Source organism: Pleurodeles waltl, chromosome 9, assembly GCF_031143425.1.
Source record: "Pleurodeles waltl isolate 20211129_DDA chromosome 9, aPleWal1.hap1.20221129, whole genome shotgun sequence".
In the NCBI taxonomy this organism is placed as follows: Eukaryota; Metazoa; Chordata; class Amphibia; order Caudata; family Salamandridae; genus Pleurodeles; species Pleurodeles waltl.
Window position 1 is genome coordinate 941,116,407 of NC_090448.1, and position 12,350 is coordinate 941,128,756.

The window sequence follows — 12,350 nt, forward strand, 5'->3', positions numbered from 1 at the left end:
ATTCGTCCAGTGTTTCATGTACTTTCCAATGGAAGTTATGTTCTACTGAACGATGAAACCTGTTGCGGCTTGCGACTTGGAATTGTCTACGCAATCTCAGTCACGAAGGTCGTTACGTGTTGTGGACATATTTTGTTTCCCCCCACACGAGAGATAGAAGTATCTGACATGTGGCCCCACATAGATGCTATTAATATGAACTATGACAAGTTGAGTAGACTAAAGGCGCTATTGTTTCAGAAACAGGTCGCCTTGACATCCGCAAAAGAGACGTATGCTCTCCAGATTGCGAGATCATCAGCCGAGATACAATCCCTTTTAAATACCGATTTCCCCAAACACTTTGGAGAGCTGGTATCCAGAATATTCAATGCTTCAAGCACAACTGGGATTGTTCATTTCTTTAAGGCTGTCGGGTCTGGTTTCGTGTCCATCTTCCGGACTGTCTTCGGAGTCATCCCATCAGCCATCCATTCTCTCTTTTCCAGTGTGTTTGGTGGCTTTCCAATTATTTTGGCTTTAATTGGCGGACTACTACTGCTATTTCTTCTGATTCGCAGTGGTTGTTTCTTTCCAGCAACACAGAGCAATGGAGCCGCTCCCGTCAACCCCGCTGTGCCGTGAACGCATGGTTCGGATCTTCGGTACACCTTTGCTGGTGGAGCTGGAGTTTGACTGGTCGTTGTCATTCCGGCCTCTACTCTGGTGTGTACAACCGGTCTTCCGCTGCATATGGTGTCTCTTTGAACATCTGCCTATGGTCTGTCTTGCTGTTGCACCGACATCTCCTGTGGACCGCGAACTGCTGATGTCCCCGATGAGGGTTCATACACGGTAATGCCCCTTGAGACTGAGGTTGCTCCGCGAGGCCACCTATGAGGCTTCCGTTATAAGATCTAACATGGATGAGGACATTGCAGCGAGTATCGATGCACCAGTGAATGTGGCTCACTTCTGCTCTGTGGATCCGTTTGTCCGTCCAGCAATAGATTTCACTTCAGACGATGTTGATTCGTTTTTGAGGTCCTTGACTGATGACTTCGATGACATTCTTCAAGATCCTGCGTATAACACATAATTCGCTGAATTTGCTTACCATTTCCCGGTTCCAAAATATGCAATTATACTAAACGTTTGCTGTACTTGTCATAGTTGATATTAACATCTCTGTATGTATTTTTAAACGAATTTTTCACACAGCTATTATTTTTTTATTAGCTACATTTATTAGCTTGTTTTTCTGTTTTACCTTTTGGCTTTTAGTTCAGAAGCAGCTTTTTTAGCTTTTGGGTTCCTATACCTTCATCATACCTGTTACGGCAATGGGGAGGGTGTAGTGAATCCTAGTTTGTTTTAACGGGATAACAGGAGTTAGCTTGGCCGTAGGCTGGTAAACTCGTGCCCCTGTCACCTAGTGACTTTTAACCTACTTAGCTTGCTCTTTCTTAATCCATTTAATTATTTATTTCCTTTAAGATGGCGGCCTTGTTTATAGTTAGGCCACTTGTTATGAGTTTTATTATCAGTGTCACTGCGCCAAGGCGTCAAGATCAAGCACGAAAGACAAACAAACAGTAGGTGTTCACACTTAGGGATTTTCCCTCTCTATACTTTCGAGAGATTGTTGATATCAATTGCCGTCCCAAGCATGCCTGTTATCTATTGTTTTGAATTACACCTACGTCAGGGGACCTTGTAGATCTGTATAAATACATCACACTTTAGACAGATAATCAGAAGGATTCCAACCAGAGGGCATCGCCACCATCGCTGATACCGATGCTGCAGTCATCTTGACGCTGACCCAGTCTTCGTGTCCCTGCGGAGTCTGAGATAGAGACCTCATTCCAAGGTAACGAGGGTTGGGGGCTCCTCTCATGGACACGGCTTTGGCAGATTAAGTTTAACGAACCCAGCTCTCCTTTTAGGTAGGAGGTTAGACCTATTCTCCTTAGGGTATTAGGGCTTATTCCATCTTATACATATATATATATATTTCTTTCATATATTGCACAATGGTGGGGGTCTTTATAACAATGACTCTCTTCTTCACAATACTGTTGCTTGGTATATTCATTATCCTAATCATTGCAGTTCATGCAACTTATCGCAAATTGCAGTTATGTTGAATAAAAACTATTATAACTTCACTGCATCTGTGTTATTGCCTTTGTTTGTATGAGACATAATAAATCTGTGAGAAAAGGGTAATTTCCGTTTAACCACGACAACCCTGAGAAATCTTACTTTGAGTCCATGCGTAAGCGACTGCTACAAATCACCTTTTACTATTGTGTTTCTGGTGAGGTACTGCTAGTAAGCCGGTAAGGTTTGGACAACAGTTACAACTAAATTGTAGGAAAAGACTCAGGGGGTCATTCCGACCCCGCCGCGAATGATGGAAGCACCACCAGGAAGAGGCTGGCGGGAACGCGTGTTCTGGGGCCCCTGGGGGCCCCTGCACTGCCCATGCCAGTGGCATGGGCAGTGCAGGGGTCCCCTAACAGGGCCCAGGGCGGCTTTTCACTGTCTGCTTAGCAGACAGTGAAAAGCACGACGGGTGCAACTGCACCCGTCGCATGCCCGCAACACCGCTGGCTCCATTCGGAGCCGGCTTCTGTGTTGCAGGCCACCTTCCCGCTGGGCCGGCGGGCGCTAACATTGTTAGCGCCCGCTGGCCCAGCGGGAAGGTCGGAATGCCGCCAGCGGTCTTTTGACCGCGTGGCGGCTGATTGGCGGTTCCCATCTGGCGGGTGGCGACCGCCGCCCGCCAGAGTAGGAATGAGGGCCTCAGTCACCTACAAACAAAAGTACTGTCATCCTGAGACCAGGAGTCTTGCTCAGAGCAAGAGTCCAAACTACGACAAGGTCCCACTTGACGAAGCCCTATTGTGTAGCAAGAGTACATAATAGTGCAGTGTCCCACTGGGGAGTGGCCTGACCTACCCTCCTCCACCATCCCAGGGCATTTAGTGTGGTGCACCAAAGGGTAAGTGTGACAGCAGTGGGCTAGGGACGGACATTGCGCAGGTTTTTCCATAGATGGCCCTGAGATAGCGCCTGGGTGTCATATTCCTTCTGTCCATCCTATAAGTTGTCTCGTCCTCTGGGAGATATACCCAGTAGTTGATGATAACAAGCTGGGCCCCCCTATATTATAGCTGTATGTCAGGCAGGGCAAGCTCACCATCATACCAGCCCCTGGTTCATTTATTGAGGGAAATGAAGGGGGGAGGGGACTGTCCCAGAGCAGCGTAGGGATTGTGCTGTCAATAACTAGGTAATAAACCTTTGGGACAGTGTTAAGTGTATTTTGAAGTATGTCCAAAAAGGTGGCAGAGCCATCAATTTAAATTGAGCCGCTTTCCCTAGGAGTGTCAGCGGCAAAGTCCACAGTGTTGCACATTTCTCCACAGGTATGCAAGTGGTGGCTCGATGTTATGGGTATAGAAAGTATGTGGATCTCTAGAGATATAAATTCCCACATACTGGAATCCTTCCTTGACAACATGTGCTGCACAGCCCTTGGTAGCGTAGAGCCGTGCCTTGAAGGAGATAAATCAGAGACTTACTGAAGTTAATTGTATATCCCGAGTAGTGCTGGAACAGAGAGAATATGTGTATCATTCTATCTAGGATTGGTACCGGGTTAGTGACGTAGAGCAGAATGTCATCTGCATATAGAGAGATCTTGTCTTCCCAGTCTGTAGTCCATCTCAGCCCTCTAATACGGGGGTAACGTCTAATCCAAGCTGCCAGCGTTTCCAAGACCAGGGCAAAAATGAAGGTTGAGAAGGGTCCACACTGTCTTGTGCCTCTCCTTAGCTGGAAAGTGTGGGGGTTTCCCCATTAACTGTAACCTGGGACAGTGGGTCGGAGTATAAGAGCCATACCCAGGATATGAAGCAGGGGCCGAAGTCCAGTTTAAGCAGAACTTCAAACATGAAAGGCCACTCAAAGGTGTAAAAGGGCATTTATGCATTTAGGGAGAGCACAAGGGTGTCTTCTTGTATGCAGCCACTCGGCCCAGGACTCCGTGTAGCCGCTGCAGGTTAAGGGAAGTGTACCTTACTGACACGAAGCTGGACTAGTCCCGATGAACCAGTGTCTGAACCACTTGTACTAGTCCTGTGGCTAATAGTTTCACTAATGTTTCAACCTCAGCGTTTAGGAAAGAAATAGGCCGGTAGGAAGCACTATCATCTCACAGCTTACCTTACTTATGAATGACTACTATGGTAGCCTAGCCTCTGATCCATGAGCAAGATACCAGGGATCTGGCATTCTAAGAACATTTGCAGGAGATGGGGCACAATCTTCCGAGCTTGTAGCACTCAGTAGGTAAGCCACTAGGGCCCGACGCCTTACAGGAGTTCAAAGCCCGGATAGCTTGTGTCACCTCACTGTCCGTCAAATCTTGCTCCAGGAGTTTCCTATCTGTCTCAGAAAGTCTAGGCAATCAGATGTCTGATAGCAACTCACGAGCTTCATCAGCCATGGCTGTGAGTGTTCTGGAGTACAGGCGGGTGGAAAGAGTTGCAAAAACAGTAGCCACACCCACCCTATCTCTTGTGCTTGTCATCCTTTACCTTGGGGACCCATCTGTTGGCCTGTTTGCTTTTTTCTCACCAGGCCAGGAGTTTCCTGGCCCTGCCGCCCACTTCATAAAGGCAGTGCTGCGTCCCTATATTCCTTTTGTTTCAGGGATAGCTTATGTTGACAGCCCCCCTATGTGACCTGGGATTCTAACTTCAGAATTTCTTGCTCAAGCATTTCTAGACAGGCTGACTTTTCCTTCTTATGTCTCACTATTAGTGCCAAGCCCTGACCCCTGATAGACGTCTTATATGCCTTCCATAAGGTCTCTGACGAGCACACTGAACGCACATTTTCGTCAAAGCATTTTTCCGTGGCGTCTTGGATGCCTTCTCTGATTTGTGGGGCCTTGAAATACCAGGGGCTAAGTACAGTGTGCTGATTGGTGCTTTGAGCATTCAGGCTGTAGATTGCCCAAACTGGGGAGCGGTTGGAGATGCCTCTGGAAAAGTGGAAAAGCTCTTGAAAACGAGGGAGTTGATGAGTCAAGGTAAATATGTAGTCCATACTTGATAGGCGGCTGTGGGCTCCGAGTGGAATGTGTATCTGTGGTCGGTGGGTTGAAGCTCCCACCACATGCCCACCAGGCCGAGCCCTGCTATGAAAGTCAGCTAACAGCAAGATGACCTAATGTGGTGAGAGGGCAAGTGCTCTTCAGTATCACTAAGGGCTACATTGAAATCACCCCGAGCAACAAATTGCCATTGGGGATCTGAAAGAGAAGTGTGCTGAGGCAAGCAAATATGGCTTTGTGAAGTCGTGTGATTACATAAAACAAAATAATGTTAAGTGTAGTACCTTCCAATTGTCCCGAGAGCGCTACATATCTCAAATGGGTGTCAGGCCAGGTGTTTTGTATGGAGAAAGGCAGTGAATTGCGTATAAGGATCCTTTAGTATAACCCATGTGTGTTACTATTTTATAACCTCATCTGTCCAATGTATGGTAGATGTCTCCCTGCAGGTGCATCTCCTGAAGGAGAACCACACCAGGAGCATAACTGTTGAGGTATTGCAATACAACACCCCATTTAATGTTATCACTCTACCCATTGACATTCCAGGAAAGGATTTTAAAGCTGGGGCCGCTACTTTAATGTCTATGGAAATCCAATGAGAGTAAGAGCTCGTCTAGGGGTAGTAGCTGGGGCACTGCCAGGGCTGCAGGCAAAGCTGGGAGGTAACTAGTACAGTGGCAGACCCAGTGTAGGGACCATATGAATGCATGGGGCAGGGCGGGCTCCCATCCCAGAGTGGGGCCACCCAAAGACCTGGACCTGAGTGTGTATTGATGGCTGCTGCTTCAGTGCTTGAGTGTCACAGTTAGGCTGAAAAAGCAAAAAGTCAACAGATAACACTACAAAACCCCCACCCCAAACGACTTACCTGCATGATGTACTTAAAACTAACCACCACCCAACTCTGCAGAGCGTCTGTTGCCCTAAAACATAGTATCAACTGTGGAGCTCGTGAGCTTTACCAAACTGTCACCCAACTGTCCCTCTCCACAGTGACAGGAAAAATGTTACCACAGGTTGTGCCAACAAGTAAAGTTCTGTGGTTGCAGTCTGGTAGTGGCGAAAGGTGGGAGGCCATGTGACTCGGCGAATGGAGGGGGTACTGGGTCAATTTTCAATTAACAGGTCATGGACAAGTTCAGTGACTCAGTCTAAACAATATCCTCAGGTGGTGCCCAGCAAAGGATTCCTGGCAGTGGCGGATCTCGCCAATGTCATCAGTCTCTTGATTTTCTTTGCCTCACCGGAGGGGGTCGGACTCACTTCCCTGTCGCCTTGGTCTTGGGCAAGGCCCAGCTCCCCCGTCCCCAATCCAGCCAGCCCCAGACAACGTCGGGGCAGTGAAGTACCAGGTTTTCTCCTCTGAAACCACTCGTTGTTTAGCAGGATCAATCTTGGAGTACTTTAGTTCACACTCCCCAAGGGGTTTTTTGACCTTCATAAAGCTACCATGTAGTCTTTGAACATGCAGTGTGAAATCCGGAAAAAAGGTGATAGTGACATTGTCACATTTGACTGGTGGTGCACTATGTGCAGCCTGCAAGATGACATTCCTGTCTCGATAACTGAGGATACATGCTATTATCGGACGCGGGGTGCTCCCGGCTTTTCTAGAGTGCCAGGGATACTATGGGCATGTTCTACTGAAAAGTAGTTCAAGAGGCCATGAGGTTGTAGTTGCTTGAGTATAAGTTCTGCTACAAACAGGTAAACTGCTGGACCCTCAGATTTTTCAGGTGCTCTTAATATGCAAATACTATTTCTCCTAGAACGACCATCAAAGTCTTCCAATTTGTCCTCTAGTAATGCAGTGGTTGCCTGTCAATCTTTCATTTGACTTTGCAAGGTCTTAGTATCCTCTGTCAGGGTAGATATTGCATCTTCCGCCTCTTTCACTCAGGCCCCCAAATTGCGAAGAACGCACTGCACAACATAGGACCAGCATACATCAAACCTCAACTCCCAGCTCGCCCTTGCAGCCGTCCCCAAGATCCGGAAAAGTACAGCAGGAGGAAGATCCTTCTCCTATCTAGCAGCCCGGGGACAAGGAACACACTTCTCCTCAAGCTCAGGCAGACTGCATCACTGAAGGGGTTCAAGAAGGACCTCAAGACCTGGCTCTTCGACTGAGCAGCGCACCTTCATTCAGCACCTTGAGACCATATGGGTGATTTGCTGTGCTTTACAAAACATGATTGATTGATTGATTGATCTCTTAGTAAAGTGAGTCTAGTTTGCTGTGGACCCCCTGGATCTTATTCAATATATAAATGACAGTGGGGCGTCTCCTGCCCCGGGGGATCTGCAGGTTTGGATTCTGTGGGACGTTTTTCATTGCTGTTAAAATGGGCCCTTTGGGCTCTGTATATTGGTCCAGCTTGGTGTGGTGGGCTCTGCGAGGTCTCTTACCGCTGGTCATAGTGCATGGCCGAGACTAGAAGTCTGGTTCAAAAGGCGTCAGTCTTGTCGGTCAGTGGTTCCCAACCTGTTGTCCGGGGATCCATGGGGGTACGCGAAGCCCCTTCAGGGGCTTCACGACTGTTTAGAAAATGAAGTAATATCAACAGATTAGGCCCCCAGCTTTCAGTAATGACTCAGTGAGGGATCCCTGGATTCCAGTTATGATTCAGTGCGGTTCCAGTTGGGAACCACTGTTGTAGAAGGAAGGAGGGGGTGCCGCAGTAATCTCCTTTACCTGCCAAGGGGTGAAGGGTAGTTCCCCTGTGGCTTTTTGTTTTTTCTATAGCAGACCACCCAGAACCTCCTATGGTGTTTTTCGGTCCCTGCAAGTCGGGTGTTTTTATGGGCCCCAGGAGACACGCAGTGGAGAAGTCAGTGTGAGCCTGGAGGACGGCCGTCTCGGCTATAACGCTCACTTCGAGCACATGGAGGCTGGATAGCGTGACAAACTCCCAGAGCCAGGAGCAGTATGACATACAGGCCAAGGGCCTTGCCAGTGAGGGCCACTGGCCCAGTGGGTGGCTTGCCAAAAGGGGCGTTCAGCAGGATTGCACTGGGTGCTGACACTCAGGGGTATACACAGCAGGAGACAGAGCGGAAAAGTTCAGATAAGCAGCACAAAGCGTGTTGTGCGTGCATTGGCCATTTCGATTGGCAGAACCAGCCCCCAGGGCTGCTGTCGGCAATGGAGAACCCCACCCTTCTAGGTGCTCGTTTGGTAGTCACCTCGGATGTAGTTGCAGCCAGTATCTGAAGCGGGGGCCGCTCTGCCCTTTTTTTCCTTCTCCGATTACAGTAGGCTGTCAGGAAAACCCAGCCTTGCATAGACGTCGCAGCGAGGGGCCCAGCCATTTCCTGGGCTGTCTGCTCACTCAAGACTGTGGCCACAGCTCACAGCATAGGCCCCACCTCTACCTTCGTACGCAGGTCGTTTTGGGGCATAACCATCACAATGCTGGTATCGCCTTGACAAGCAGATCACCAGATTCTGGTTCGCTAGTCACAGCAGACGGATGATAGTGAGTATATGAGATTATGTCAGCGGCGAAAGGAGACACTTTTAAAAGCGGCCATCTGGTTCAGTGGTGGCCACGCCCCCGCCCCAGGCAATGAAGCTTGTTGTTTGAAAGCTATCAGGAGATCAGGAAATTTCTTGGGTCTTTCGAGAGAGGCTGAAGTGCTGCTTCCAGAAACCTGGGCTCCAGGGACTAGACACAGATACAAGGGAATTTGGAGACTATGGGTAGATTGGTGCATGAAGAGGTATTTGGATCCTGTGGAAGGACCTGCTTGGAGACAGCAAACTTTTTGGCAAAAGAATAACAGAGGATAAAGTTACTGTTGTATCTGTTATTGCAATAGGACATTTGTTGAGTGATGGAAGGATGTTGAAGAGCATGAAATTAAGGAGACATCCAAAGTCTAAAAATGATTTTCGTTTGAAAGTGAATTTAATTTACGATAATTAAATGTAGAAGAGTTTTAGGCTTTAGGGCATTAAAAGTGAATAGCATAGTATATGCTGCTGAATGGGTATTTGTTTTCCACTCTAGAAAAGAAGAAAAACTGTCAGATTGAGTTCTTTATCCGGATCATGAAGAGAATGAAAAGTTGTGTGTGGTGAATTGTATGCATGCTTATGAGAATAAAATGCTGGAGTCCAGACATGGTGAAGAGATTCTGTTTTTGCGGTCATATGTGAGACCACATCAGAGAGTTATAACTGTAATGATTGCTAGATGGTTGAAATATGTCATGAGGGAAGCAGGTGTGAATGTGTTGAAACATGGTCACATTATAACAGAGATGCCTAGGCCTTTTGGTCAAGCTGTAAATTAGAAGACATTTTGAAGGCGGATGATTGGTCAAGCACTGGTGTATTTGCAAAACATTACAAACCAGTAGAGCATGCAGCGAATGATTTAAACAAGCATAAAACTAGTGTCTGTTTTTGTGATGAAATTGCAATTCTCTAAGATATGTGTAGAGATAACCTAGATTTAATTGAAGATAGGGAGTCTAGCATTATCCCTCTCTCCTCTTCTTGTACTATTTGAATGTTTTAGAATGTAAAAAAAAAGAGAAAAGGAAGAATGAGGTGAATGGGGAATGTACTTGTTTTAGGTTGTTGAAAAAAAAGAAAATAGTTATAATAGTTCAGTTGGAACAGTTTATGGAAGTTATGTTTGCTTTCGCAGATAACCAATGAAGAGCACTCGACTTGGGGGGATATTATGCAAAGAAAAATTTAGAAGAGAAGTCAGAAGGACAGTTAAACGATGAAGAGGATTCTAAGACATGGACTTATACAGTGTTGCTAGTTCTTATTCTAGAGTGATTGTTATGGTGATGTAATGTTTTTTTTTCTTTGAAGAGGCTGCTGTCGGTGCTGCATTAAAGGAGTTAGTGAATAATGCTAGCCCCTGTGCCTTTAATGAAATCTAGATTTTCTCAACATATCACTCGGAAAATTGCCATTGGTAAATACAAGAACCTTAGTCATACATGTGGCCTTCTTCCCACAAGATGGTGATTGTAAGGATGTCCACTTTCTGGTTTTATTTTGTACAGTTTAAAAAAATGAAATACATATGACATGTTTGTATTTTCCTCACATGTAAATATAAGTAAACCACTGTGCAAAAAGTGTATTTTTGTCCCTTTATGGCTTTGGCAATAAGTTTACCTTCATATAAATCCGTATTTTTTCCCCTTGAGCTTAAACAAAGGTTTGCTGAATGTAATAAGAAATTTATTATCACAGTGGAGAGAGGCCATGACTCCCAAGAGGAGATGCTTTGAGTGGGCACTGGTATCCCTTCTGCCCACCAACTATGGTAATAAACAGCGGGTAAATTACTCTCTGTGGATATGCATATATTGTTTATGCCATGCTGTTTTTACATATTTTATATCTGTAAAAAAGGAAACCAGTACCCAAGGGTTTAAATCGAAGCAGTGATCTTAAATCACATTTAAGAAATGTGTGAACATTAGCCAAATGTTGTAATTATTGTAACTATGTGAACTCATCTGTTAGCAGTTTTGGTAGTCATAAACACTTCAGATTGTACTGTATGTCTGCAGTTTATGTCAGGATTCCAAAAGCTGTTGCACCCCAGCAACACCATTTCTTTTGTCAAAGAATTCCTTTATTGTAGAATACAAAAATGTGATAGGTGGAATGTTTTAATTAGTCTCAGCCACTGATAATTATTCAGACCACAGCCATTGACATTATATTTGCCCACTGTGCCGTTTCAGACAGGAACCGGATGTATGCCAATCATCCTTGGTCCTGCTACAGTAAGAAAAGCTCGACCTGAATTACCAGACCAGGTCCCTTGTGAACTGGAACACAAGCAACCCAGTTTAGCTCTGAGTACAACGCGAATGTCCAGACGTGGGTCCTGTTCTCACTGTGCCACAGAACTCAAGCTTTACTTCACTGATGAGACCTAAGTAGTAGGTCTCTGTCTGTAGTGGAAAAGTATGCGAAAAACAGTATACTGGGATGTGGCCTGAGAGATTGCTTGGCTGGGATTTATAAAAGCATTTCATCCATCACTTTGTTCTTGTAGCAAACAATTTTTATTGGCATGTCATGTAATAATAACAGATTGGACTACTGTTCACCATACGTGGTGTCAGGGCATAAAACATAGTAAAGAATTATATCAGCAATATTTCATTAGGTCTTTAACATTGTAAGTCTCCAAGTAATAAACATTTTTCACATGAATATCAAATGGTTATGCTACTCTACATTTTTTTGACAAGTCATCATCTTAAGACATTTACGGATGTTGCTTGGTTTGATTGTGCACCTCAACTTCTACTTTGGGATTCAACTCTGAGATCCTGCATTTACCACCTTAACCTCAGTTTTCATTTTAACTGTTCCACCCTTGTTATTTGTTTTTTGATTGTAGTAAGCCATAGGTGAAAACACCAACATGGCGGGAAACTGGAAATGGGACACATGAAACTGCGTGGAATAGTAAAGGATAAATACATGATTACTTTTTGATGGAGAGGAGCAGAAAGCTTTGTCGCTCACCAGTCACATTATTACTACATTTTAGCCTGTATTGCTTTCTCACAGTTTCATAAAACGTAAGGGAAGAAAATGTAATATCGGAACATGTTTTTTTAGATAAAGAAATAGTGTTGCCATGGTGGAATTCTAATCCTGATTGTGAGTCTCATGGGCTGCCCCTCAGAAAGGGTGGTCAGAATTACTAGTAAGTTCCCTTATGGACTGTGAAAGGTTGCTTCTGAAAGATTAACTTGTTTACCTGTCTTTGATTTATCTGTTGCAAAGCCCCAACACGAGGAATAAAATAGATCATAATAAAATATAATATAGTTCAAGTTGTATTTTTACTTCCCTGAGCGGAATTTGTTAAAGTCATCAATCAAGGTACAGACAAAGGTTGATGTAAAATCTTACAATGTGTTATAATAATACACCACAAAATGTTTGATGGTGAAAACAGGAGAAACACGTGTAGCAGGGTATATGACCAACGTATATGTTTCGGTCCATTAAAATCTTTTGAAGGACAAAATGTTCCAACATTTTACTGTGTCCACTTGGGTTTTATTTTTTTAAAGGAACCTGAAAAGAGTGGTAGGCGTGGCTGTTATTGAACATGGTCACTCTGTGGAAGAATGGAAAAAGTGATTTTTTAAAGAAATTATGGAGCTCAGTAGAGTCACATGTGTACACAAACTTGAGGTGCTATTTTTATCAGTTTAAAAGTTAGAACATGGG

The 12,350-nt window shown here is 45.1% G+C and overlaps 1 protein-coding gene across 1 annotated transcript in view; it reads left to right on the forward strand.

Annotated features, from left to right (window-relative positions):
* Positions 1 to 9,833, forward strand: part of WDR25 (WD repeat domain 25) — a 648,317-nt gene extending 638,484 nt beyond the window's left edge. The window contains exon 8 of the mRNA XM_069208330.1: positions 9,772 to 9,833. The gene's annotated coding sequence lies outside the window, so the exon portion shown is untranslated. The remainder of the gene's footprint in view (positions 1 to 9,771) is intronic.
* Positions 9,834 to 12,350: the final 2,517 nt, after the last annotated feature.